Genomic DNA, 25712 nt, shown 5'->3' on the forward strand with positions numbered 1-25712 from the left:
CACATACACGCACTCAGGACATAATGGAAAATCCTTTCATAAAGACGTGCAGGTCACATCCTGAGAGGATCCAGCAGAATTCTAGTTTATAATTCTCTGGCAGGCAGGCTCTGTCTGTGGAGAGAGGAGGGGAGGAGAGGTAGAGGGAGGAAAAGGGAGAAGAAGGGAGGGGTGGTGAGGTCAGGAGAGGGAGAGCGGGAGGGAATAGATAAGATCAAAGGCTGGATGAGAGAATTCCTCAAACTCAAGGGGCGATGAGAAAATTAAGAGACACGGAGGGCCGCGACTAATCAGCAGTCGGAAAATCCTAATGTTCCACTACCGGGTACGACCGTACTCCCCGTAAAATGTAGAGAGACAAAGGCTTGCATCATTCAGTGAAGTCTAATTCCAATTTCAGAGAGGTGAAAACTAGTATGAGTGTAATAATGAAGGTGATTTGGTAAGCCACGGTAGTGTGTTGAGTAACCTTGTCTGAGACTTGTTGTTCGCTCCCCGAACTAATGCCTAGGCATGAGCTCAGCGAGCTAACAGAGTCAAATAATGAATACAAGCTATTCTTCAGTACATACAGAGGAAATCAAGGTTACTGCTATCAATCATGGGTTGATAATTCTGTTTGATCAACTACTTTAGCAGGTGGGAAGTAGTTAGCTGTGTGTGTTAGGAACGGTGCGATAGTGTTTAGCATGTTAGCTAACACCCGGTATTTTGTCCTCACCAACCAAGACCATGGTTTTGGTAGGGTAATGGTTAGAATGCTAGCTTCATTAGCACAAAGTGTCATTGTTGTTGGGGATTGAATCCCGGGTCGGCCTTAAGCATTTATCAGATTCCAAGAACGTGTACGCATCTGTACAGCACTGTTCTAGAATATCGGACCGTTGGCTTTCATACTTTATGAAGCAATTTCTCCAACCTTCACCCCATTCAAATTAATAGAAGATGCGTGTGCAGAACCCCACTGGTTGGGAATTTTGGGGATGTACAGGGTCAGGCTGTGGGGGGTCTCAGAGCAGTGTACTGTAGCTACAGTACAGTGCATTCGGAAAGTATTCCGACCACTTAACTTTTTCCACATTTTGTTACAGCCTTATTCTAAAATGGATTTAAAAAAAGTATAATCCATCAATCCACATACAATACCTCATATTGACAAAGCGAAAACAGGTTTTTATACATTTTAGCAAAAAAATTCAAATGCATGTGGAAAGGGTCAAGGGGTCTGAATACTTTCCGAATGCACTGTATGTCACAATGGGCAACAGAATATGGGGTGTCCGCATCTTTGGACTCAACTGAATTACAGTTTACAGGCATGGCTTACTTCAGGGGTTCTCAAAGAAGGGTCCGCGGACCCCTTAATTTTGGCAAAGGTATCGTGGAACAAGTTTTGAGGTTGTAATACAATACAACTTAATAATATTAAAGGAGCTATATATATAATTTTTTTTATTTAACCTTTATTTAACTAGGCAAGTCAGTTAAGAACAAATTCTTATTTACAATGACGGCCTACCCCGGCCAAACCCAGACCAATTATGCACCGCCCTACCCCGCCCAATTACAGCCAGATGTGATACAGTCTCAGGGACAGGGATATTGGCTTCCACAGTCCTCCACCAATAATAAATTGTTCAACTCAATAATTCTTATAGTCCAGTTAAAAATAACAATAACATCAATGCAATGTAATTTAAGCTTTAAAACTGTATTTCTTTATCTCTGCCTTATGGCAAAACAAAATGTAATTGCAGGATATTTGCTTTAAAGCTGTAACAACAAAAAGTATCTCTGCCCCATGATAAAATTTGTAGACTTGGGAGGGAAAAAAATCGCTTGAAAACTGCAACATTTCTCTCCGATGCCAAGAGGCGGGCCTTTAACATGTTCCTTCCCAGGGTCCAAGACTTGGTTCATCCGGCCATGCACTGCCAAAGTCATAGTAGAACTCCTTGTATGCTATTTTTATCTCACTGGAGTTGTGTTCTGATTAACAGGGGTTCCCTGATGAATTTGCTATCACAAAATGGTTCCCTAGACCCCAAAGGTTTCAGAACCCCTGGTCTACCTATCGTTACACTACCAGTGTCAACAATGTTTCAGGTCATGGTCTCTACTATTTATTTCCTTAAATTCTGATTCACTTATGACAAACATCAAACCTTTGGTAAGTGATGTAGACGCTAGACATGCCACACTCTTTGCCATTATTATCTGAATTAATAGTGTTTCCCTGACCACAGCATACCAAGTAGTTTGCAACATAAACCAATAAAACAATGACTGTATTGGGTATTAGGATTCTGAGTAGAAATGACAACCACATCCTCTGTCAAAAAGAAAAATGCAGACATTCTTGTTTTAAGAGGCAATGGAAGTCCCCCAGCTCTTATTGGGTAATGACAGATTATCAGATTCTCTGACTGCCCTCACACAGGCAGGCACTTACACACACACACACACACACACACACACACACACACACACACACACACACACACACACACACACACACACACACACACACACACACACACACACACACACACACACACACACACACACACACACACACACACGGAACTGCGCTGGTGGTCTTGCTATGAAGGCCTGGTAGTGCACAGCACCATGCCAAGCCAGAAGAGAGAGTGCAGAGCTAGACGGATGCTATGAGGGGGAACAGATACAGTAGACTATATTGAGCCATTTTTAAACTGACAAGTCAACAGCTGTTCCCATAGTAAAATCCTTCATCTGAAACATGCTCAGAACTGCTCTGTTTCAGTAGAGTTGGATGTTAATGCCAATAAAACGATGAGCACTAATCATAGTTGTTTTTTCTTTGTTTAATTATCTATTGTTGGAGCCTAGATATTGCTGCTTTGCAGAGGTTCGCCGCCATATCAGCGGTAACTATTCACAAAAGTTATGCATTAAAAGTTTGGTGCTTAACTTCTCTCATTAGGTTTCAATAACACATTTTTCACTTTGCCAGGTTCATTAAAGCCTATCAAAAATATGCCATCGTACATTTAATCTCCAAACAACGCTGCTGCTACTCTCTGTTATTATCATCTATGCAAAGTCACTTTAATAACTCTGCCTACATGTACATATTACCTCAATTACCTCAACTCTGTACCGGTACCCCCTGTATATAGCCTCGCTATTGTTATTTTACTGCAGCTCTTTAATTATTTGTTACTTTTATTCCGTAATTTTTTTAACGTATTTTTCTTAAAACTGCATTGTTGGTTAAGGGCTTGTAAGTAAGCATTTCACTGTAAGGTCTACTACACCTGTTGTATTCGGTGCATGTGACAAATACAACTTGATTTGAGATCCATGTCTCCCTGTAACCAGCTCCTCTCTGTTACCATTTCAAAGGCTCTCTAATTCCCTTTCTCTCTTCCTCTCTTTTCATTCTCTCTCCTCCTCTCTCTCTTGCTCTCATTCCCTCACTCCCCCCTCTCTCTTCCACCCTCTTTCTCTCTCTGCCACAAAACACAGTCAGCTCTTATTGGCTGATAGTCTGTCTCGAACCACGCCAATATTCCCTGACTCATGCGTGGGTATTGGCTGGCGCTGGCTCAGCTAATGGCAGGTGAGGCAGTAGCGCTGTGCTGTGCTGTTGTGTGCCACTTAATCAATGCCCTGCAGAAGTGCCAGACAGCTCAGCACTGGCAGCTCCCTCTGCGTTGGGCATGGCTAACCTTCTGGAGCCAGCAGCGCTGGGGAGGGCATGGCATTTCTACACACAAACACACACACATACACGTGGACACACACATACACATTAGTAGTGGACGCACACACGCACAGGGGCAAGCACACACCCCAACCCCTTCCTCTTCAAAACACCCCGCCGCCACCCCCAAACCCCACATCAGCTCTAGTGGTGTTGTCGGGTACAGACAGCGTATGCCAGGCTGGTCTGACGTACCCTACAACCCACGTCGCCCATCCTGCCTTGGATCAGGGACAACATCCAAGATGCCATCTCTCTCTCTCTCTAGCAGCTGCGGTAGCCATGAGCTGCAGTAAACAGTGGCTCTAGGCCCTAGACTGAAAACCCCTCAGCTTAAAGCTTTCAGCATTATCTCTGTAACCCCAAAGCAATTTGCTAGAGGCACTTGGCCTTTCCCGCCATCATCAAAATGTATTCCTGGCACCAAAATGTATTCCTGGCACCTTTATCCCACTTCTCTCTCTTTCTACGAGGTGTTGCTGGGCTTTAACCTTGCAATGACCCCTCCTCCTCCGCACCAGGTTAATGCCTGGGATTGTTTGCCACGCTCATTCAGTCAAAGCCTTTCAAGCGTTCATCTGCTCAATTCATTGTTCATTTACAAAGAATTGTAATGGATGTTTGTGGTTGCAAGTGTTGTAGACGACATGTACTTGAGGCTGGTTAGTGGGAGATGCCAAAAACAATAAACAGACTGCATTTTAAATGATGAATACTAAAGGTATAGGACTGGTTCAGCTGCTGCTGTCAGGGGCAGCAGGCAAACTCTGCTGGTGTTAGTATTGTGTGTTGGTACAGGGATTGTGTTATCGCTCACAAATAACATCCCCGTAATGAGGAATATCATTATACAGTACTTGTGGTTTGGTATGGTAATTTGGTGGTTTGGTTCAGCCACAAGAGCATTAGTGAGGTTGGGCACTGATGTTGGGCGATTAAGCTTGGGTTGGTGTTCCAATTCATCCCAAAGGTGTTCAATGGGGTTGAGGTCAGGGCTCTGTGCAGGCCAGTCAAGTTCTTCCACAACGATCTCAAAAATCCATTTCTGTATGGACCTCGATTTGTGCACAGGGGCATTGTCATACTGAAACAGGAACGGGCCTTCCCCAAACTGTTGCCACAAAGTTGGAAGCACAGAATCATCAAGAATGTCATTGTATGCTGTAGCGTTAAGATTTCCCTTTACTGGAACTAAAGCGCCTGAAACATGAAAAACAGCCCAAGATCATTACTCCTCCTCCACCAAACTTTACAGTTGGCACTATGCATTGGGGTAGGTAACGTTCCGCTGGCATCCATCGAACCCAGATGTGTCCGTCGGACAGCCAGATAGTGAAGCGTGATTCATCACTCCAGAGAACACGTTTCAACTACTCCAGAGTCCAATGGCGGTAAGCTTTACACCACTCCAACCCAGCGATGCTTGGCATTGAGCATGGTGATCTTAGGCTTGTGTGCGCCTGCTCGGCCATGGAAACCCATTTCAAGAAGCTCCCGACGAACAGTTCTTGTGCTGTCGTTGCTTCCAGAGGCAGTTTGGAACTCGGAAGTGAGTGTTGCAACCGAGGACAGACGATTTTTACGTAATTCAGCACTCGGGGGTCCAGTTCTATGAGTTTGAGTGGCCTACTGTACCACTTCACAGCTGAGCCATTGTTGCTCCTAGACCAGGGATCATCAACTATATTTAACTGCGGATAGTCGGGGGGCCGGAACCTAATTACGAATAATTTGTAGACTGCAAATAGACCGCAAGGAGCTCAAGCAGATATAATGATTGACTAAAACTTTCTCATTTCAAACCTTGCTTACAACCCCTATGTGAGAATGCTGTTCATTGACTACAGATCAGCGTTCAACACCATAGTGCCCACAAAGCTCATCACTAAGCTAAGGACCCTGGGACTAAACACCTCCCTCTGTAACTGGATCCTGGACTTCCTGACGGGCAACCCCCAGGTGGTAAGGGTAGACAACACATATGCCACGCTAATCCTCAAAACGGGGGCCCCTCAGGGGTGCGTGCTTAGTCCCCTCCTGTACTCCCTGTTCACCCACGACTGAGTGGCCAAGCACGACTCCAACCCCATCATTAAATTTGCCGATGACACTAGGCTGTAGGTAGCCTTGTGGTTAGAGCATTGGGCCAGTAACCGAAAGGTTGCTGGATCAAATCCCCGAGCTGACAAGGTAAAAATCTGACTTGCCTACTTAAAGAAAGGTTATATTTTAAATAAAATGTAAAAACTATGGTACTGTAGGCCTGATCACTGACAACGATGAGACAGCCTATAGGAAGGAGGTCAGAGACCTGGCTGTGTGGTGCCAGGACAACAACCTCTCCCTCAACATGAGCAAGACAAAGGAGATGATTGTGTACTACAGGAAAAGGAGGGTCGAATACGCCCCCATTCACAGCGAAGGGGCTGTAGTGGAGCAGGTCGAGGGTTTCAAGCTCCTTGGTGTCCACATCACCGACAAACTATCATGGTCCAAACACACCAAGACATGATGAGTGAAGAGGGCACGACAACACCTATTCCCCCTCATAAGATTTGGCATGGGTCCCCAGATCCTAAAAAAGTTCTACAGCTACACCATTGAGAGCCTTCTGACCGATTGCATCACCGCTTGGTACGGCAACTGCTCTGCATCCGACCGTAAGGCGCTACAGAGGGTAGTGCCTACAGCCCAGTACACACATGGGCCAAGCTTCCTGCCATCCAGGACCTATATACTAGGCGGTGTCAGAGGAAGGCCCAAAAAATTGTGAAAGACTCCAGTCCCCAAAGTCATAGACTGTTCTCTCTGCTACCGCGCACGGCAAGCAGTACCGGAGCGCCATGTTTAGGTCCAAAAGGCTCCTTACCAGCTTCTATGCCAAGTTTTTACACTGCTGTTACTCTGTGTTTATTATCTATGCATAGTCAGTCACTTTACCCCTACCTACATGAACAAATGACCTCGACTAACCCGTACCCCCGCACATCGACTCGGTACCAGTACCCCCTGTATATAGCCCAGTTATTGTTATTTTATTGTGTTACTTTTATTTCATTTTTTACTTTAGTTTATTTAGTAAATATTTTCTTAACTCTATTTCTTGAACTGCGTTGTTGGTTAAGGGCTTGTAAGTAATAATTTCACGGTAAGGTCTACACTTGTTGTATTCGGTGCATGTGACAAATACAATATTATTTTATTTGATCATGTGTATCTCTATTATGCGTGGGAATACTTGGGAACAGATTTTTTAAATTAAAATCACTTGGAGCTGATTTCCTGGTGTTTTTATGGTCTTTTATGACCAACTTTTTTTTACTGTATTTTTTGCTCAGAAAACTTGGGGGGCCAAATAAAACCACACGCGGATAGAAAAAACCTGTCCTAGACCTTTCCACTTCACAATAACAGCAGTTACAGATGACCGGGGCAGCTCTAGCAGAGCAGAAATTTGACAAACTGACTTGTTGGAAAGGTGGCATCCTATGACGGTGCCATGTTGAAAGTCACTGAGCCCTTCAGTAAGGCCATTCGACAGCCAATGGTTGGCTGTGTGCTCAATTTTACACACCTGTCAGCCGAATCCACTCATTTGAAGGGGTGTCCACATACTTTTGTATATATAGAATATGTGTGTGTCTATGTGCATGTCTGTGTTTGTGTGTGTCTGTGTGTGTGCGTGTGCATGTGCAAGCGTGCGTGCATGCATTTTTATTTTTATTTTTTTATTTAACCTTTATTTAACCAGGTAGGCAAATTGAGAACACGTTCTCATTTACAATTGCGACCTGGCCAAGATAAAGCAAAGCAGTTCGACACATACAACAACACATAGTTACACATGGAGTAAAACAAACATATAGTCAATAATACAGTGAAAAAAATAAGTCTATATACAATGTGAGCAAGTGAGGTGAGATAAGGGAGGTGAAGGCAAACAAATATATGTATAAATAAATAAAAATATAAAAAGGCCATGGAGGCGAAGTGAATACAACACAGCAAGTAAAATAAAAACTAAAAACACTGGAATGGTTGGTTTGCAGTGGAAGAAAGCGCAAAGTAGAGACAGAAATAATGGGGTGCAAAGGAGCAAAATAAATAAATACAGTAGGTAAAGAGGTAGTTGTTTGGGCTAAATTATAGATGGGCTATGTACAGGTGCAGTAATCTATGAGCTGCTCTGACAGCTGGTGCTTAAAGCTAGTGAGGGAGATAAGTGTTTCCAGTTTCAGAGATTTTTGTAGTTCGTTCCAGTCATTGGCAGCAGAGAACTGGAAGGAGAGGCGTCCAAAGGAAGAATTGGTTTTGGGGGTGACTAGAGAGATATACCTGCTGGAGCGCGTGCTACAGGTAGGTGCTGCTATGGTGACCAGCGAGCTGAGATAAGGGGGGACTTTACCTAGCAGGGTCTTGTAGATGACCTGGAACCAGTGGGTTTGGCGACGAGTATGAAGCGAGGGCCAGCCAACGAGAGTGTACAGGTCGCAGTGGTGGGTAGTATATGGGGCTTTGGTGACAAAACGGATGGCACTGTGATAGACTGCATCCAATTTATTGAGTAGGGTTTTGGAGGCTATTTTGTAAATGACATCACCGAAGTCGAGGATTGGTAGGATGGTCAGTTTTACAAGGGTATGTTTGGCAGCATGAGTAAAGGATGCTTTGTTGCGGAATAGGAAGCCAATTCTAGATTTGACTTTGGATTGGAGATGTTTGATGTGAGTCTGGAAGGAGAGTTTACAGTCTAACCAGACACCTAGGTATTTGTAGTTGTCCACATATTCTAAGTCAGAGCCGTCCAGAGTAGTGATGTTGGACAGGCGGGCAGGTGCAGGCAGCGATCGGTTGAAGAGCATGCATTTAGTTTTACTTGTATTTAAGAGCAATTGGAGGCCACGGAAGGAGAGTTGTATGGCATTGAAGCTCGCCTGGAGGGTTGTTAACACAGTGTCAAAAGAAGGGCCAGAAGTATACAGAATAGTGTCGTCTGCGTAGAGGTGGATCAGAGAATCACCAGCAGCAAGAGCGACATCATTGATGTATACAGAGAAGAGAGTCGGTCCAAGAATTGAACCCTGTGGCACCCCCATAGAGACTGCCAGAGGCCCGGACAACAGACCCTCCGATTTGACACACTGAACTCGATCAGAGAAGTAGTTGGTGAACCAGGCGAGGCAATCATTAGAGAAACCAAGGCTGTCGAGTCTGCCGATGAGGATGTGGTGATTGACAGAGTCAAAAGCCTTGGCCAGGTCAATGAATACGGCTGCACAGTATTGTTTCCTATCGATGGCGGTTAAGATATCGTTTATGACCTTGAGCGTGGCTGAGGTGCACCCATGACCAGCTCTGAAACCAGATTGCATAGCGGAGAAGGTATGGTGGGATTCGAAATGGTCGGTAATCTGTTTGTTGACTTGGCTTTCGAAGACCTTAGAAAGGCAGGGTAGGATAGATATAGGTCTGTAGCTGTTAGGGTCAAGTGTCCCCCCCTTTGAAGAGGGGGATAACCGCAGCTGCTTTCCAATCTTTGGGAATCTCAGACGACACGAAAGAGAGGTTGAAGAGGCTAGTAATAGGGGTGGCCACAATTTCAGCAGATAGTTTTAGAAAGAAAGGGTCCAGATTATCTAGCCCGGCTGATTTGTAAGGGTCCAGATTTTGCAGCTCTTTCAGAACATCAGCTAACTGTATTTGGGATAAAGAGAAATGGGGAAGGCTTGGGCGAGTAGCAGAGGGGAGGGCAGTGCTGTTGTCCGGGGTAGGGGTAGCCAGGTGGAAAGCATGGCCAGCCGTAGAAAAATGCTTATTGAAATTCTCAATTATAGTGGATTTGTCGGTGGTGACAGTGTTTCCTATCTTCAGAGCGGTTGGAAGCTGGGAGGAGGTGTTCTTATTCTCCATGGACTTTACGGTGTCCCAGAACTTTTTTGAATTTGTGTTGCAGGAAGCAAATTTCTGCTTGAAAAAGCTAGCCTTGGCTGTTCTAACTGCCTGTGTATATTGGTTTCTGGCTTCCCTGAAAAGTTGCATATCACGGGGGCTGTTCGATGCTAATGCAGAACGCCATAGGATGTTTTTCTGTTGGTTAAGGGCAGTCAGGTCAGGAGAGAACCAAGGGCTATATCTGTTCCTGGTTCTAAATTTCTTGAATGGGGCATGCTTATTCAAGATGGTGAGGAAGGCATTTTTAAAAAATGTCCAGGCATCCTCTACTGACGGGATGAGATCAATATCCTTCCAGGATACCCCGGCCAGGTCGATTAGAAAGGCCTGCTCGCTGAAGTGTTTCAGGGAGCGTTTGACAGTGATGAGTGGAGGTCGTTTGACCGCTGACCCATTACGGATGCAGGCAATGAGGCAGTGATCGCTGAGATCTTGGTTGAAAACAGCAGAGGTGTATTTGGAGGGCAAGTTTGTTAGGATGATATCTATGAGGGTACCCGTATTTACGGAATTGGGGTGGTACCTGGTAGGTTCATTGATAATTTGTGTGAGATTGAGGGCATCAAGCTTAGATTGTAGGGTGGCTGGGGTGTTGAGCATGTTCAAATTTAGGTCGCCTAGCAGCACGAGCTCTGAAGATAGATGGGGGGCAATCAGTTCACATATAGTGTCCAGAGCACAGCTGGGGGCAGAGGGTGGTCTATAGCAGGCGGCAACGGTGAGAGACTTGTTTTTAGAGAGGTGGATTTTTAAAATTAGAAGTTCAAATTGTTTGGGAACAGACCTGGATAGTAAAACAGAACTCTGCAGGCAATCTTTGCAGTAGATTGCAACACCGCCCCCTTTGGCCGTTCTATCTTGTCTGAAAATCTTGTAATTGGGGATGAAAATGTCTGAATTTTTGGTGGTCTTTCTAAGCCAGGATTCAGACACGGCTAAAACATCCGGGTTGGCAGAGTGTGCTAAAGCAGTGAACAAAACAAACTTAGGGAGGAGGCTTCTAATGTTAACATGCATGAAGCCAAGGCTATTACGGTTACAGAAGTCATCAAAAGAGAGCGCCTGGGGAATAGGAGTGGAGCTAGGTACTGCAGGGCCTGGATTCACCTCTACATCACCAGAGGAACAGAGGAGGAGTAGGATAAGGGTACGGCTAAAAGCTATGAGAATTGGTCGCCTAGAGCTACTAGAGCAGAGAGTAAAAGGAAGTTTCTGGGGGCGATAAAATAGCTTAAAGGAATAATGTACAGACAAAGGTATGGTAGGATGTGAATACAGTGGAGGTAAACCTAGGTATTGAGTGATGATGAGAGAGATATTGTCTCTAGAAACATCATTGAAACCAGGTGATGTCATCGCATATGTGGGTGGTGGAACTGAGAGGTTGGATATGGTATAGTGAGCAGGGCTAGAGTCTCTACAGTGAAATAAGCCAATAAACACTAACCAGAACAACAATGGACAAGGCATATTTACATTAAGGAGAGGCATGCTTAATCGAGTGATCAATAAGGGTCCAGTGAGTAGAGGTTGGTTGGGGTCACGGCGATCCAGACAGTAGGCCGGGTAGAGGCTATCGGTAGCAAGATAGCATAGGATGGAGGTCTAATTGTAGATACCTCGTGCGTTTCCGTCGGTAGGTTAGTGGGGTTCCGTGTGGTAGAGGGGATCAATCCAAATTGGCAAAATAGATATAGTGGCCCAAGAAAAAAAAAATTATAATAATAATAATAATAATAATTGTCCGATATACTTATTCAGATAGCAGCCGATAAGACAGCTAACGATTAGCGGGCCCCAGATGAGCGTTCAGGTAACGTCGGGACGGGGGTGCCAGTTGGATAACTCCCTCGGGCAGATAACGTCGGCAGTCAGTCGTGAAGGCCCGGTGGGGCTCCGTATCTGCAGCAACAACAAACAAAAAACAAAAAAACGGGTCCGGATAGGTGACTGTAGCCCAGGAATGGCTGATGGAGCTCCTCAGCTAGCTCCGGAATAAATTACGTTTGCTCCGGGATCGACGTAAGCCAATAGACACACGGTTTGCAGCTAGCTAGCTGCGAAATCAAGGTGAAATGTCCAGAGCCTGCGGCTGAAATCCGGTGATGAAGTAGAAGAAAAAAAATCCGGTGATGTGGTAGTGAAAAAGCAGTCCTATATGCTCTGGGTTGATATCGCGCTTGCAGACTGGCAGGTATTGGCCCGAGCTGAAGCTGGCTGGTGTCCGAGTTAAGGGTGAAGACCGCAGCAGTGGCTAACTGACTACTAGCTAGTAGCTAGTTATCTGGCTAGCTTCTGATTGGGTTACGGTTCTAAAGTATAAAAGAAATAGCAGATCCGTACCACATTGGGTGAGGCGGAATGTATATTCAGTTCCTAAATGGAAAGTGAAATTAAAATATATACGAAATGCATACGAAAAAAAAACGAGGACTATTTACACGGGACAAGACAAACACACGTCCGAATGCTACGCCATCTTGGAACACAAATGCATGCCTACGTCTATGCATGTGCTTGTGTGCTGGAGTGAATGTGCATACGCAAGTGTGTATTTTCTGTGCATGCATGTGTGCGAGAGTGCATGCATGCATGTGCTCGTGTGTGTGTGTGTGTGTGTGTGTGTCTATACATGTGCCATGGGAAGGCTGTCGGTGGCAGCTGTTGTATTCATAGGCTGATGACCACAGAGAGGGAATAGCTGCAGCAGCTGAACAAGGCTGAGAGGAAGACAGGAGACACTGAGGGAGGAGGCCCAGACCCTTCACTGTGTTTGTTTACCATCTCAGTAGACCGTTCAAGGTACATTCCAGCAGGGTGGCGAGCTCCAAGGACTGCTCCAATACAGATTCTACAGGTACACTTGAAATGCGGTTTGGTAAAAGTAGCCTTTTGTGAAGTGTATCTTGGTCCAAAGAAACATTTGATTTCAATAATTTTAACATTCTGTCATAAAGAGCAGATGTTCAACTTAATACAAACACGTTTCCCATCTTGAAAGGTCAAATAAAAAAATACTATAGTAATTGTCTATTAAGTGCCAAATAAAGTAACAGGGTTGACGATTTCATCTTAAATCAGTCATAAATCCCCTTGTGACAGGGGGAATGGAAGCTTGTTGTGTGCAACAGGGAGTAGCAATTGAATGCAAGCTTCACAATTGTTAAAACATTTCTAGCCTGTCTATCTATGGGTAACAGGGTAGACTTTTTCTGCCACAAAACACCAGAAAATGGCCAAAAAGAGTAGAACCAGCTCACCTGCTTTTACACTATGATTTGATTTTTAGATGTTCAATGTTTCTTTAAAAAAACATTTTTTATATTTCACCGTTTTAAAAAGAGAGTTCAGTTCACGTAACAGGGTTGACCTTAAAATCAGTGACAGACGTAAATTAATCACTAATCGCATGAAATAAATAATACTCTTCAGAAATGACTTTGTCAAAGCAACAAAAAAAAGAGGGCTTTATAAGGTTGTGGTTAAGTGAGTTCAAATCCTGAAGTCACAGAGGGTGCGCAGAGGGAAATGTAAAAATGCAGAATTCTTTACTCACATTTCAAAAGTTGTGAATTCTCCAGGGCACTTAATTTAATATAGCAGGGTTTTTAAATAAATATTGGTGCACAGTTTCTACTTAAAATATCAAAAGGGACGCAAAAGGCACTCTTTTCGTGGAACGACCCAGCTAGGAATACTCTACTCACAGTCCAGAAGTGGTGCTAATGATCTTGTGAGGCTGCTCTCTTCCGCTCATGGCTTCTGTGGATACTGTCTCTGGTTCCTGAAAGACACACAACATGAAACAAGCATATATCTTATCATCATGCATGTTGATATATACTGAGTGTACAAAACATTAAGAATACCTGCTCTTTCCATGACAGACTGACCAGGTTAATCCAAGTGAAGCTATGATTCCTTATTGTTGTCACTTGTTAAATCCACTTCAATCAGTGTAGATGACGGGGAGGAGACGGGTTAAAGAAGGATTTTTAAGCCATGAAACAATTCAGACATGGATTGTGTATGTGTACCATTCAGAGTGAATGGGGAAGACAAAATATTTAAGTGTCTTTGAATGGGGTATGGTAGTAGGAGCCAGGCACACCGGTTTGTGTCAAGAACTGCAATGCTGCTGGGTTTTTCACGCTCAACAGTTTCCCGTTTGTATCAAGAATGGTCCACCACCAAAAGGACATCCAGCCAACTAGACAAAACTGTGGGACGCATTGGAATCAACCCCTTGTGCCCCGATGAATCGAGGCAGTTCAGTTCTGAGGGCAAAAGGGGGTGCAACTCAATATTAGGAAGGTGTTCCTAATGTTTGGTATTCTCAGTGTATATGGCTTAAAGGGAGTAAGACAGATGAGCAGTATCTGTTTTCATACACTTCTCCCTTGATGCTTCACTAGTTTCAGTCTATGCACAGAACTGCTGAATCACATGCAGAGAGAAGGTGGTTTACACAGTGTACTCATTTCAATAGAGGAAAAACAGATGCTGTCAAATATGATCTTCACATTGACAGAGTGTACATTTCATAAAACAGTTCTGATGCTAATAATCATTGTTGTAAATGATTGTTGCATGACACACTACATTCTCGACTACATTAGGCAGCCACGATGTAGAACGGCTATCATCTTTATTGTAATAATTACAACCCAAAGAAAAATGCAATTCCGTTCATTCCTGGCATGTTGCATATTCCTGGAAAAATCTGTGAATCCTTCAAAGGGGAAATTCTAATTTTGAATGTTTTTCTCTGTACATTTCTCAAGACGAGTAGTCTATTCTGGGCACCGCTTCAAAAACACAGAGAAAAAAAACCTTTCTCTCTGAATTAGCCGGCGGTTCCTTTTATTGGAGTGGATTCTGTTCTAATTTTAAAGCCTTTTGTAATAAAAGGTCTTAATTATTACCTTGAATTCCAAGTAGCGGCGGCGTAACCAGAGAGCTATTACAGTGAGGCTCCTACTGGGCGTCCATTAGCCAATAGCCATGTACTACACCGCTAGTCTTCCACTAGACAGCCTCTCTGCTTTACTGACGGCCTCTGCATGTTCCCTCCCAGCCTACCTGGTAACACAGGTAATCAAAGTAGCAGTTAATGCCATGTACTTTGAGTTAATGTCTATAGCGGTGTTGTGTAATTATGTGTGGCCTGGTCATGACTCAGACACGGCTTGACTGTCAACAGTAGAGCGCTCCTCTGTCTGGACTAGAAGACACAGCCACCAGTGTAAGATGTAAGGTAATGTGTAATGGTTATGTTTACCAGAGCAGGTAATGATGTCATACTGAGTGTAGGGTAAACAGGGAAAGGGGGGAAATAATGAGTATTTCAGGAACATTTTAACTGTGAATGTGTGTGTTCTGTAGATCCCCACTGGTATAACAGCTTGTCAACCTGATTGTATCCTAAATGGTACCCTATTCCCTATATTGCAGTACTTTTGACCACAGCCCTAAACAAAGTACACTACAGTATATAGGCAAGGGAATAGGGTTCCATTTCAGACAAAACCCCGGTCCCAATTTGTGGGTGGTGAGGACTGAGGAACTGAGGGTGAGGATGGCTCCATTCTGAAGCCGGGGTGTAATGCAGTCATCATGGGGGCTGTGAGAGATGTCAGTATGAGATACGTTTTTTTGTGTGTCCTCAAATGACCCAATGTCCCACTTTCCTCTCTGCCTCTCTTTCTCCACTCCACCCTCCCTATCTTCGTCGCCTTCCCTTGTTCCCGACTCCTAGTATCGCTCCACTTAATTCTCCATCCTTTCTGCCAACCTTCCACCCCTGTTTCTCCTCAGCATCTCTTCTATCAGAGGTTTCCACACCTCCCCCCCGTCTATCACTCTATCCAATGAGTGTCAAACATAGGGGCTCCAATCCAGCCCGAGGGTGGTTAGATTAAAAAAAACATTTATATACTGTACTGTATATATTTTTTTGGGGGGAAACAAACTCAATATACTTTAAAATGAATCACTGAAATGAAAGCTAGTTAGGGAGTATCGAAAATTCCCAAAACTATGTATAGAATATCATTTTTTTTGCTAATGTTGATGGCAAGGAAATATAACCAATTTTCAGTGGGGCCCTCCAGACCTCGTTGAAGACCGAATGCGGTCTGCGGGGCAAAATGAGTTCGACACCCCTATCTTAGGACACCCACCCAGAGCACAAAGCTATAGCTAGCTTGTAGCTACCTTCAGGCTGGTACCTTCCTTTCCTCTCCTTCTGCTACAGTATTCAGATTCATCACATCCTTTAAAATATCCCAATAGATTTATTTACATTCTCAAATATATTTGATCTATAAAAATACATAGGCTAATACAGACATACCTGTACCCCCCACCCCACCTTCTATCGCTCTCTCACTCTCTGCCTGATGGAGGGAGGGTGGGGTAATCCACACTAGTTGCCATGACACCAGACAGCACTTGCTCAGTGAAGGCTCTCTGCTTCCTCTCTGCTCTATTTCCCCTGAGCCTTTCACAGAGGAGTGAGTGTGTGTGTGTGTCTGTTTGTTTATGTGAGTGTGTGTGAGTGCTCTCCCTGTATATAGCTCCATTCTTGTGTATTAAATTACTATTTTTATTTTACTCTAATTTTTTTAAACTCGTTGGGAAGGGCTCATAAGCAAGCATTTCACAGTAAAGTCTACACCTGTTGTAATTCGGCGCATGAGGCAAATATAATTTGATTTGTGTGTGTGTGTGTGTGTGTGTGTGTGTGTGTGTGTGTGTGTGTGTGTGTGTGTGTGTGTGTGTGACAGAGTGACAGAGTGAGAGTGCATCAGAGTGAGAATGCATGTCACCCATATAGAGGGACAGAAGGACAGAATTATGTCACTTGTATGTACAATGCCGACAGAAAGTAGTCATACCCCTTGACTTATTCCACATTTTTCTCACTCATCTACACACAACACCCCATAATGACAAAGTGAAAACATGTTTTTAGAAATGTTTTCAAATGTATTGAAAATTATATATTCACACCCGAGCCAATAATTGTAGAAGCACATTGACGGCAACTACAGCTGTGAGTCTTTTTGGGTAAGTCTCTAAGAGCTTTGCACACCTGGATTGTACAATATTTGATCATTATTCTTTTAAAACTTCTCAATCAAGCTCTGTCAAGTTGATTGTTGAGTATTGCTGAACAGCCATTTTCAAGTTTTGCCATAGATTTTCAAACCAATTTAAGTTAAAACTATAACCAGGAACATTCAATGTCGCCTTGGTAAGCAACTCGCCCAGTGTCTGTTGCAAAACAGACTGAACCAGGTTTTCCTCTAGGATTTTGCCTGTGCTTATAGCTGTATTCTGTTTATTTTTATCCTGAAAAACTCCCTAGTCCTTCCCGATGACGAGCATACCCATAACATGATGCAGTCACCACCATGCTTGAAAATATGAAGAGTGGTACTCAGTGATGTGTTGTATTGAATTTGCCCCAAACATAACACTTTGTATTCAGTACAAAAATGTCTTTCCCACATTATTTCAGTATTTAACTGCTTTGTTGTAAACAGGATGCATGTTTTGGAATTCTATTCTATACAGGCGTCCTTTGTTTCACTCTGTTATTTAGCTTAGTATTGTGGAGTAACTACAATGTTTTCTCATATCACAAACATTAAACTCTGTAACTGTTTTAAAATCATCATTGGTCTCATGGTGAAATCCCAGAGCAGTTTCCTTCCTCTCCAGCAACTGAGTGACTGGGTGTATTGATACACCATCTAAAGCCTAATTAATCATTTCCCCATGCTCAAACGGATATTCGGCATCTGCTTTTTTTTTTTTTTACACATTTATCAATCGGTGCCCTTCTTTGCGAGGCATTGAAAAACCTTCCTGGTCTTTATGGTTGAATCTGTGCTTGAAATTCAATACTCGATTGAGGGACCTTACAGATAATTGTATGTGTGGGGTACAGAGATGGGGTAGTCATAAAAAAAAATGATGTTAACAACTATTATTGAACATGGAATGAGTCCTTGCAACTTATTATGCGGTTAAGGGGTGTGAATACTTTTTGACGTCACTGTATGTCATTCACAAGGGAGGTAATTCCGACCCCAGTTAAATGCACGTAAATGGAATGGAATTCCCTTTTAATGCACTTTTCTCTCCAAGCGTATATATATATTTTTTGGGGGTTGAATTTTACCCCCCTTTTTCTCCCCAATTGTTAGTAGTTACTATCTTGTCTCATCGCTACAACTCCCGTACGGGCTCGGGAGAGACAAAGGTTGCGTCCTCCGAAACACAACCCAACCAAGCCGCATTGCTTCTTAACACAGCGCGCATCCAACCCGGAAGCCAGCCGCACCAATGTGTCGGAGGAAACACCGTGCACCTGGCGACCTTGGTTAGCGTGCACTGCGCCCGGCCCGCCACAGGAGTCGCTGGTGCGCGATGAGACAAGGATATCCCTACCGGCCAAACCCTCCCTAACCCGGACGACGCTAGGCCAATTGTGCGTCGCCCCACGGACCTCCCGGTCACGGCCGGCTGCGACAGAGCCTGGGCGCGAACCCAGAGTCTCTGGTGGCACAGCCAGCGCTGCGATGCAGTGCCCTAGACCACTGCGCCACCCGGGAGGCCCTCTAAGCGTATTCTGACCTTGATCTTAAACTCCACGAGAACATCTGTTGGCCAGCAAGTGGGAGGGTTTTCAGGGGTTGAATTAAATGTAGTCAGCGCAAGCGAACCATGCCTGCAAAGCCCGTTATGCACCTGCATAAGATAAGTCTGAATAACAACTATCTGGAAGTGTGTATGAAAAACGTGTGTAGGAAAAGTGTCTGAATCGGGCCCAAGGTAAATAATAATACCCTTAACGTGTCGTGCATCGGATGCAGCACACAGGGAAAATGTATCACGAATAAAGTACAATGCCATATTACTTAAACACCATGTAACAAGCCTCTCTTGAAACATTGTGTGTAATCATGCTCATCCCATTTACAGTAATGCAGACAACATGCTTAACAGTAAGGGGCCGATTCCGACTTAGGAAATGTTCGCCTTTCCTAGGCATTTCTCAGATGAATATCTTATGCAGGTGAGTAACGGGCTTTGCAGGCATGGTTCCCCTGGTGCGCGCTGAATACATTTAATTCAACTGCTGAAAACCCTCCCACTTACTGGCCAACAGATTTTCTTGTGGAGTTCAGTACATTTATCTTAACCCATCCTTTAATATACAATGTACATTAATTCATTTTGTCAACAGACTAGAATACATTGAGAGAAGGGTTCAGAAAGTAGGGATCAATGAAAGAATGCCATTAATGCATCTTCGTCTCCGTTTCAGCACCAAATGGTAGATTAATAAATACTCTGATTTTGTAGATTATTTACGCCCATTTCCAAAGTTAAAAGTTGTCTATGTCCTCTTTTTAGTCTTGTTAAATGTTTTTAGAATGTAAGTTTTTCATGAAATATTGGAAGGTGGAAAAAAAGTGTACAATAGAGGTTGAACAATAGTCCTATAAATCTACCCTAATTCTGACTAATCATGGAACTGTACGAACCATATGCCAGGCTCCAGGTTTAACCTGCTATGTGTGGTCTGTTCCATAATGATTCTAATAGGCTACATGTCCTAAATTACTGTACAGCGTTAGCCTAATATGATCCAGTAATGCTAGTGACCCTCAGGAACAACTACACAGACGTGACAGAGGAAAGAAAGGTCAATGGAATGATGTGAAATGTAAGCTACAAATTGAAGAAAACTAACACTAAAGTTACAGTTATAAATGTATGTGGGTATTACTGACGGTGGCTAATATTTAATATGATTAAAATTGTACAGTAAAATGCAGAAAACCCGCATATATAATTAAAACATTCTAAAGCGCATGCATCAACTTGGCAGGTTCAGCACAACAGAAGCCTATAGCTTGGGTGTCCAAATTTCATCCACGCAAATTATGAGGGCACACAATTACAATTCTGAATAATGGCACATCTATTTATAGCCTACTTAACTGTGGAAAATGGGCCCAATACATGTCATGTTGATATGATTCTCAGTTTGTGTCCATGTGGCTGGTTTCACATTAATCTCCAGGTATCATAAGGAAAAATGATCTAAAACAATGACTATGTGTATTTACAATCCCCTTCTTCAAATGAATTACCCAGCTCTTATCACCAGCTCTTATCACCAGCTCTTATCACCAGCTCTTATCACTAGCTCTTATCACCAGCTCTTATCACCAGCTCTTATCACCAGCTCTTATCTCCAGCTCTTATCACCAGCTCTTATCACCAGCTCTTATCACTAGCTCTTATCTTATCAACTTATAAATGATAGTGCATGGAGAATGCTGTTATTTCTTTTCGAAAAAATAAAGTAGATGCTTTTCCCAATTGGAACCGGCAGGTTTGCTCGACCTTGCGAGTGAGGTCAGAATACGGCGTATCTGTAGACAACTCCGCCACACCTTCATTTCTTAGATCTCCAAACCGAATTAATAGAGTGTGAATAGCAAGTTATTTTCAGCTTAAGTTCAAGGTCAGACTACACAGAGAGAAAAGTGCATAAAATGGGAATGATGTTCAATTTAGTCACACTTAACTATGAGTGCAGAACAGCTTGTATCTAGACTGTCGACAGTATCACTCCCTCTCTCCCTCTTTGTCTTCCCCCCACCTCACTCCCCCCCCTCTCTGTGTCCTCCACCGACTCCTAGCTAATAAAACCGTCCACTCTAGCTAGCTTCCCATCCATCCCAAGGCTCCAAACCTGATGAATAATTTAGCAGTCTATATTTCCAGCCATCTGGTCCTCTTTGCCTGCCCATCAGTCCTCCTCCTAGTCTACGGTCACTGGCTGCTTGCATTGGCTTCAAACGTGCACATACATATTCACACCCATAGACATGTACAGTACATAGGTACATTCATATACATTGACATACATATTCATACTCAGTGTTAATATGCATAATTTATTTTAAATGGTGTGCTTCTCATTCGCATAGCCGCAATACAAGGAATCCCGGTGTTAAAGGTTTGAGGAGGAGGGTAGCCACAGATAATTATAATGACAAAGCCATGACAGCCATGTCATGAATAATTATGGTATATTTGTATGGATTTACTATACTTCTGTGAAGTAGCTGATTTTTACTCAACATGCAACAAAAGTTAAACTTAAGGGAAATGTACAAGTGCAACAATCATAACTTCCCCTCTGTAAGAAAATCAAAAGGAATCGCTGTCATATGATCACCTTAAAACTATATTGACTTGAACCAAATTATACCGAAAAGGAACACATTCACCACTCCTAATGCCACTTTCTGGTCATGAACCTGTTGCACTGGCCAACATCCACCAGCAGAGGACAGAGTAACCCCTCTGTCCACTTGAACAAATTATTCTCCAGAGAGGACCATACCAGGTTAAACGCTATACAAAAAAAACTGGATTAGGCTTCTGATCAGTCAGGTTCACGATGACAACAACAATCATAATCTAAAAACATAATTACATACAATTTGACAATGACACAGAACGTGGTCTTGAGCAAATAAAACTGGCGGACATCTTGAAATGACTGTTTAGATAGGGTTGCTGTGCTGTGCTGAGGTTTTGCTTACTGAAAAAGATCATGTGAGAAAAATCATATGATGGGAAAATCTGGGATCTTTCCCTCTTTACATCCATCTCTACGTCCCTCCCTCCATCCCTCTCTACAGCCATCCCTCTTTACATCCCTCCATCCCTCTTTACATCCCTCTCTACATCCCTCCCTCCATCCCTCTCTACATCCCTCTCTACATCCCTCCCTCCATCCCTCTCTACATCCCTCCCTCCATACATTCCTCCCTCCATCCCTCTCTACATCCATCCCTCCATTCCTCTCTACATCCATCCCTCCATCCCTCTCTACATCTATCCCTCTCTACATCCATCCCTCTCTACATCCCTCTCTACATCCATCCCTCCATTCCTCTCTACATCCATCCCTCTACATCCCTCCCTCCATCCCTCTCTACATCCCTCCCTCCATCCCTCTCTACATTCCTCCCTCCATCCCTCTCTACATCCATCCCTCCATCCCTCTCTACATCCATCCATCCCTCCATCCCTCTCTACATCCATCCCTCCATCCCTCCATCCCTCTCTACATCCATCCCTCCATCCCTCTTTACATTCCTCCCTCCATCCCTCTACATCCATCCCTCTCTACATCCATCCCTCCATCCCTCTCTTTATCCATCCCTCCCTCCCTCCATCCCTCCCTCTACTAAACACTGTCCTTTTCTCTGTTAAATGACAGCTCAGAGATCAAGCCCCTGGTGGAGCGCCAACACAACCAGCCTCTTTGTTCAGGTGAAATTCTTCCCTGGTATCTCCGGCTCCCAAACTCCCGAGCTGCGTTTACTCAGCTTAAAGAAATGAGACGAGTCTTGTAGCTAGCTGCTTGGCGCCCACCCTCTTCCCCAGCCATCTCCATAGACAGAGGATGCGTCCCAAATGGCACCCTATGTCCTATATTATGAACTAAAAAGCAAACAGGGTGCCGTTTGGGAAGCAACCATAGACAGAGAGGATGTAACAGCCAAGATAATCCAGTCATTCTTAGGGTGTAGGCCTACACTGTAAACATGATTTAAATGGTGATGGCATAACGTAGACATACTAGTGGAAAATGATATTAGGGATCATAAAATGCGTCGTAGAATTGTAACATATGTCTCTGTGTAACAGGGTTATATTGGTGATTCCCCTTGCCACTTTATTGTTAAGCCAATGGGTTTTTGGTTTTAGTTTTGTCTTGCCGTCACCTACTCAACATGGCATCTTATTGGCTGGTTTGCGTAGCTTGCTTACGAGGGAGGATGTTTCAGTTAGAATCGTCCCAGTGAACAAGCACCAAACCAGCGGTAAGTTGTTGGTTGCAAAGCACTGTACATCAAAAGTGATTTTTATACTCCCAAGTGATGATTTAAGTGTACAATTTATATAAATGTGTTTGTAAATGTTATTCGAACATCACACATAAGATGCAGTGTTTTTTGGAGAATATTGGTTGTGCATTTTGGTTGTAAAGAATTCCCGCCAGTACTAGCTAGCAACTTACTGTGTCTGGTGGGGGGGGTTCATATATTTTGTACAGTGCGTGAGTGCAGAGTTGGATGGTGAGCCGTGCATTGCATGACGTGCAATTTTGTGCTGTTCCTATCAGGTACATTGTTAAAGATATTATATTGTATATTGTAATTGTATTATTTTGGTAACTACATGGCCCAGTGAACAAGCACCAAACCAGCGTGCGTGAGTGCAGAGTTGGATGGTGAGCCGTGCATTGCATGACGTGCAATTTTGTGCTGTTCCTATCAGAATAAATCTCCATGACTGGTGCTACACTTTGGAGTTCGTGTCGAGGATTGATTGTACACAACGCAAGAAGAGTACTGTTACATCTGCAGGTTCATAAAATGAAATCCCAGGGTAATCTAGGTTCATAAAATGAAATCCCAGGGTAAACTAGGTTCTTAAAATGAAATCCCAGGGTAAACTAGGTTCCTAAAATGAAATCCCAGGGTAAACTAGGTTCCTAAAATGAAATCCCAGGGTAAACTAGGTTCATAAAATGAAATCCCAGGGTAAACTAGGTTCATAAAATGAAATCCCAGGGTAATCTAGGTTCATAAAATGAAATCCCAGGGTAATCTAGGTTCATAAAATGAAATCCCAGGGTAATCTAGGTTCATAAAATGAAATCCCAGGGTAATCTAGGTTCATAAAATGAAATCCCAGGGTAATCTAGGTTCATAAAATGAAATCCCAGGGTAATCTAGGTTCATAAAATGAAATCCCAGGGTAATCTAGGTTCATAAAATGAAATCTCCAGGTAAATTGTGATGTGTATGAAATGACAGTACCTAAGGAAACCACAATGAAAACACTTTTAGCGAAGTGAAAAAAAAAACACATTTGTCATACCCGTTTATTGTATGAGAGGTAGCCCAGTGGGATGAATGTGTGGCTCACTGTGCTCCCTGCCCTGACAGCTTCCCCACCCATCCCAGACACATTAACTATTAGCCCTCCAGCCTCGGCAGTTGTGTGTGTGGTGTATGTGTACAAGCATAAATCTGTGTGTACACACGTGTGCGAGCGTGCATGCGCGCACATTGGTCTGTGTGCATGTACAGTATGTGTGTAGGGATGGCTTGCTGTGTCTGCTAAAAATGGCTGAGCCCAGTCTGGCTGGCTCAGACAGAGGGAGAGAAAGAGAGAAGGTCAAACATTCATTTACACTACCTTTACACACACTGACAGATGAGGTCTGCTTTGATCTAACTTCATCTGATCCACTCCTGTCTGTCAGTTCGCTGGTGGTGACGGCATGGTCAGGAAGCAGCTTAAAGGTTCTGCTTCTCCTGCGCCACAGAAAGATAAGCTACGCAATCTAACACTATGGGGAGAGGTCCAAATCACAGGCAAATACAAACACCAGTAAGGCAGTAACCCTTTGCTTTTCAATGCTTTACAGCTGCCTATCAGTGCACAACCAACCGCCCAGGCAGGGACACTACCTGCGTCTCCGTACCATATAGCATATTTCCAGGAACCGCAAGCCACTGTGGTGGGGCTCTGTGTGGACGTAATGGGGAGTTGTGGGGAGTGACAGTTAAAGGGGAGAGGGAGAAGGGGGAATTGGGGAAGGGGGGTTGCAGTGTGCAGAAGTGGGGGGGGGGGGGGTCTGTTCATGTGTGCCAGGCACTGCACACAATGGGGTCCGCCCGCCCGCCACGGAGAGAGAGCAAGAGCAGGAAGGAATCTGTCCGCTCTGTTTCTCTCTACCTCCCTCATTCCCTCTCTCTCTCTGTCTCTCACTGAGTCAAATAGGAGAGGAGTGGCGAGGGGAGAGGGGCGAGGCGAGGGGAGAGGGGCTGGCTGCACTCGGAGCACAGCACGGCCAGGCTGAACCGAGTGAACTGCACCAGAGTGTTTGCTGTGAGGTCAGAGAGTCCAACATTCCTCTGGAGCTGTGTGTTTACACTGCTCGGGAGAGAGAGAGAGCGAGAGAGAGAGCGAGAGAAAGCGAGAGAGAGAGAGAGAGAGCGAGAGAGAGGGGTGGGGCGCCAGGGGGGAACGAGGGGGCTTACAGAACGTGGAACAAATCAACGTCCCGTCCCTCTTTGTGCCATACAGTCCCGTCCTGCTCTACTCTACCGCTGAACCAATGCAACACTACACTATCACTTCAACCAGGCTTTTGAATCATCACAAACGTTGCATTATCTGTGAAGAAAAGCAACAGGGTGACAGAGTGTTTATTATCTACAGCCTGGGATCTAGTAAAGATTTTTGTACGTTTGCTAGATGTGTGGTTTATTTAACGTTAATAATTTATGTGTTGAAAAGTTGGGGGAAAACTCTAAAGAGCAGAGTTAGATCTGGTAATCAAACACATATTTCTCTGTGCCTCTGGAGACACACATGGAAAAGGACGTCCAACACTCCAATCATGTCAAAAACAATTGTACATTCTGCAGAGTGAATTTCATTAATTTGTTTATGTAAAACTCACAAAGCGAGATTCTACATAAAAACTAGCTTGGCATAACTATTCTGAAAACCCAGAGCCTATGGTAAAACTAGAAACTATTAATATTGGTATTTATATTTATTTGATTCTGCTTATATTACATATACTGTAGTATTTAAAAAAATATATATATTTTCCATCGAACAGTCTTCAGTACAATTTTATTCCAATCACTACAAATGTAATGCTATTTGTTAGTATGTCATTGTACAATTCAAACCAATTATCTGGTAAAACAAACAACATGTGAAACATTCCATCTCCTTCATAGTTGGTTTTCATGAAGAGACCCAGTACAGGAAGTAGTTCCTATGGAATAATCTCAACTTTAAAACTAAACTCTTTACAAAATCATTGTATCATTATTATAGAAATATGTGTTAAGTAGAAATTCTATCTCATGTT

The 25712-nt window shown here is 43.7% G+C and overlaps 1 long non-coding RNA gene across 2 annotated transcripts in view; it reads right to left on the bottom strand.

Annotated features, from left to right (window-relative positions):
- The window catches only part of LOC139548958 (uncharacterized), a 61782-nt gene that overhangs the window by 11396 nt on the left and 24674 nt on the right, over window positions 1-25712 (bottom strand). For both annotated transcript variants that reach the window (XR_011669800.1, XR_011669799.1), the window contains exon 2: window positions 13411-13487. This is a non-coding gene — a long non-coding RNA (uncharacterized lncRNA). The remainder of the gene's footprint in view (window positions 1-13410; window positions 13488-25712) is intronic.

This window comes from Salvelinus alpinus, chromosome 22 (assembly GCF_045679555.1).
Source record: "Salvelinus alpinus chromosome 22, SLU_Salpinus.1, whole genome shotgun sequence".
Taxonomy (NCBI): domain Eukaryota; kingdom Metazoa; phylum Chordata; class Actinopteri; order Salmoniformes; family Salmonidae; genus Salvelinus; species Salvelinus alpinus.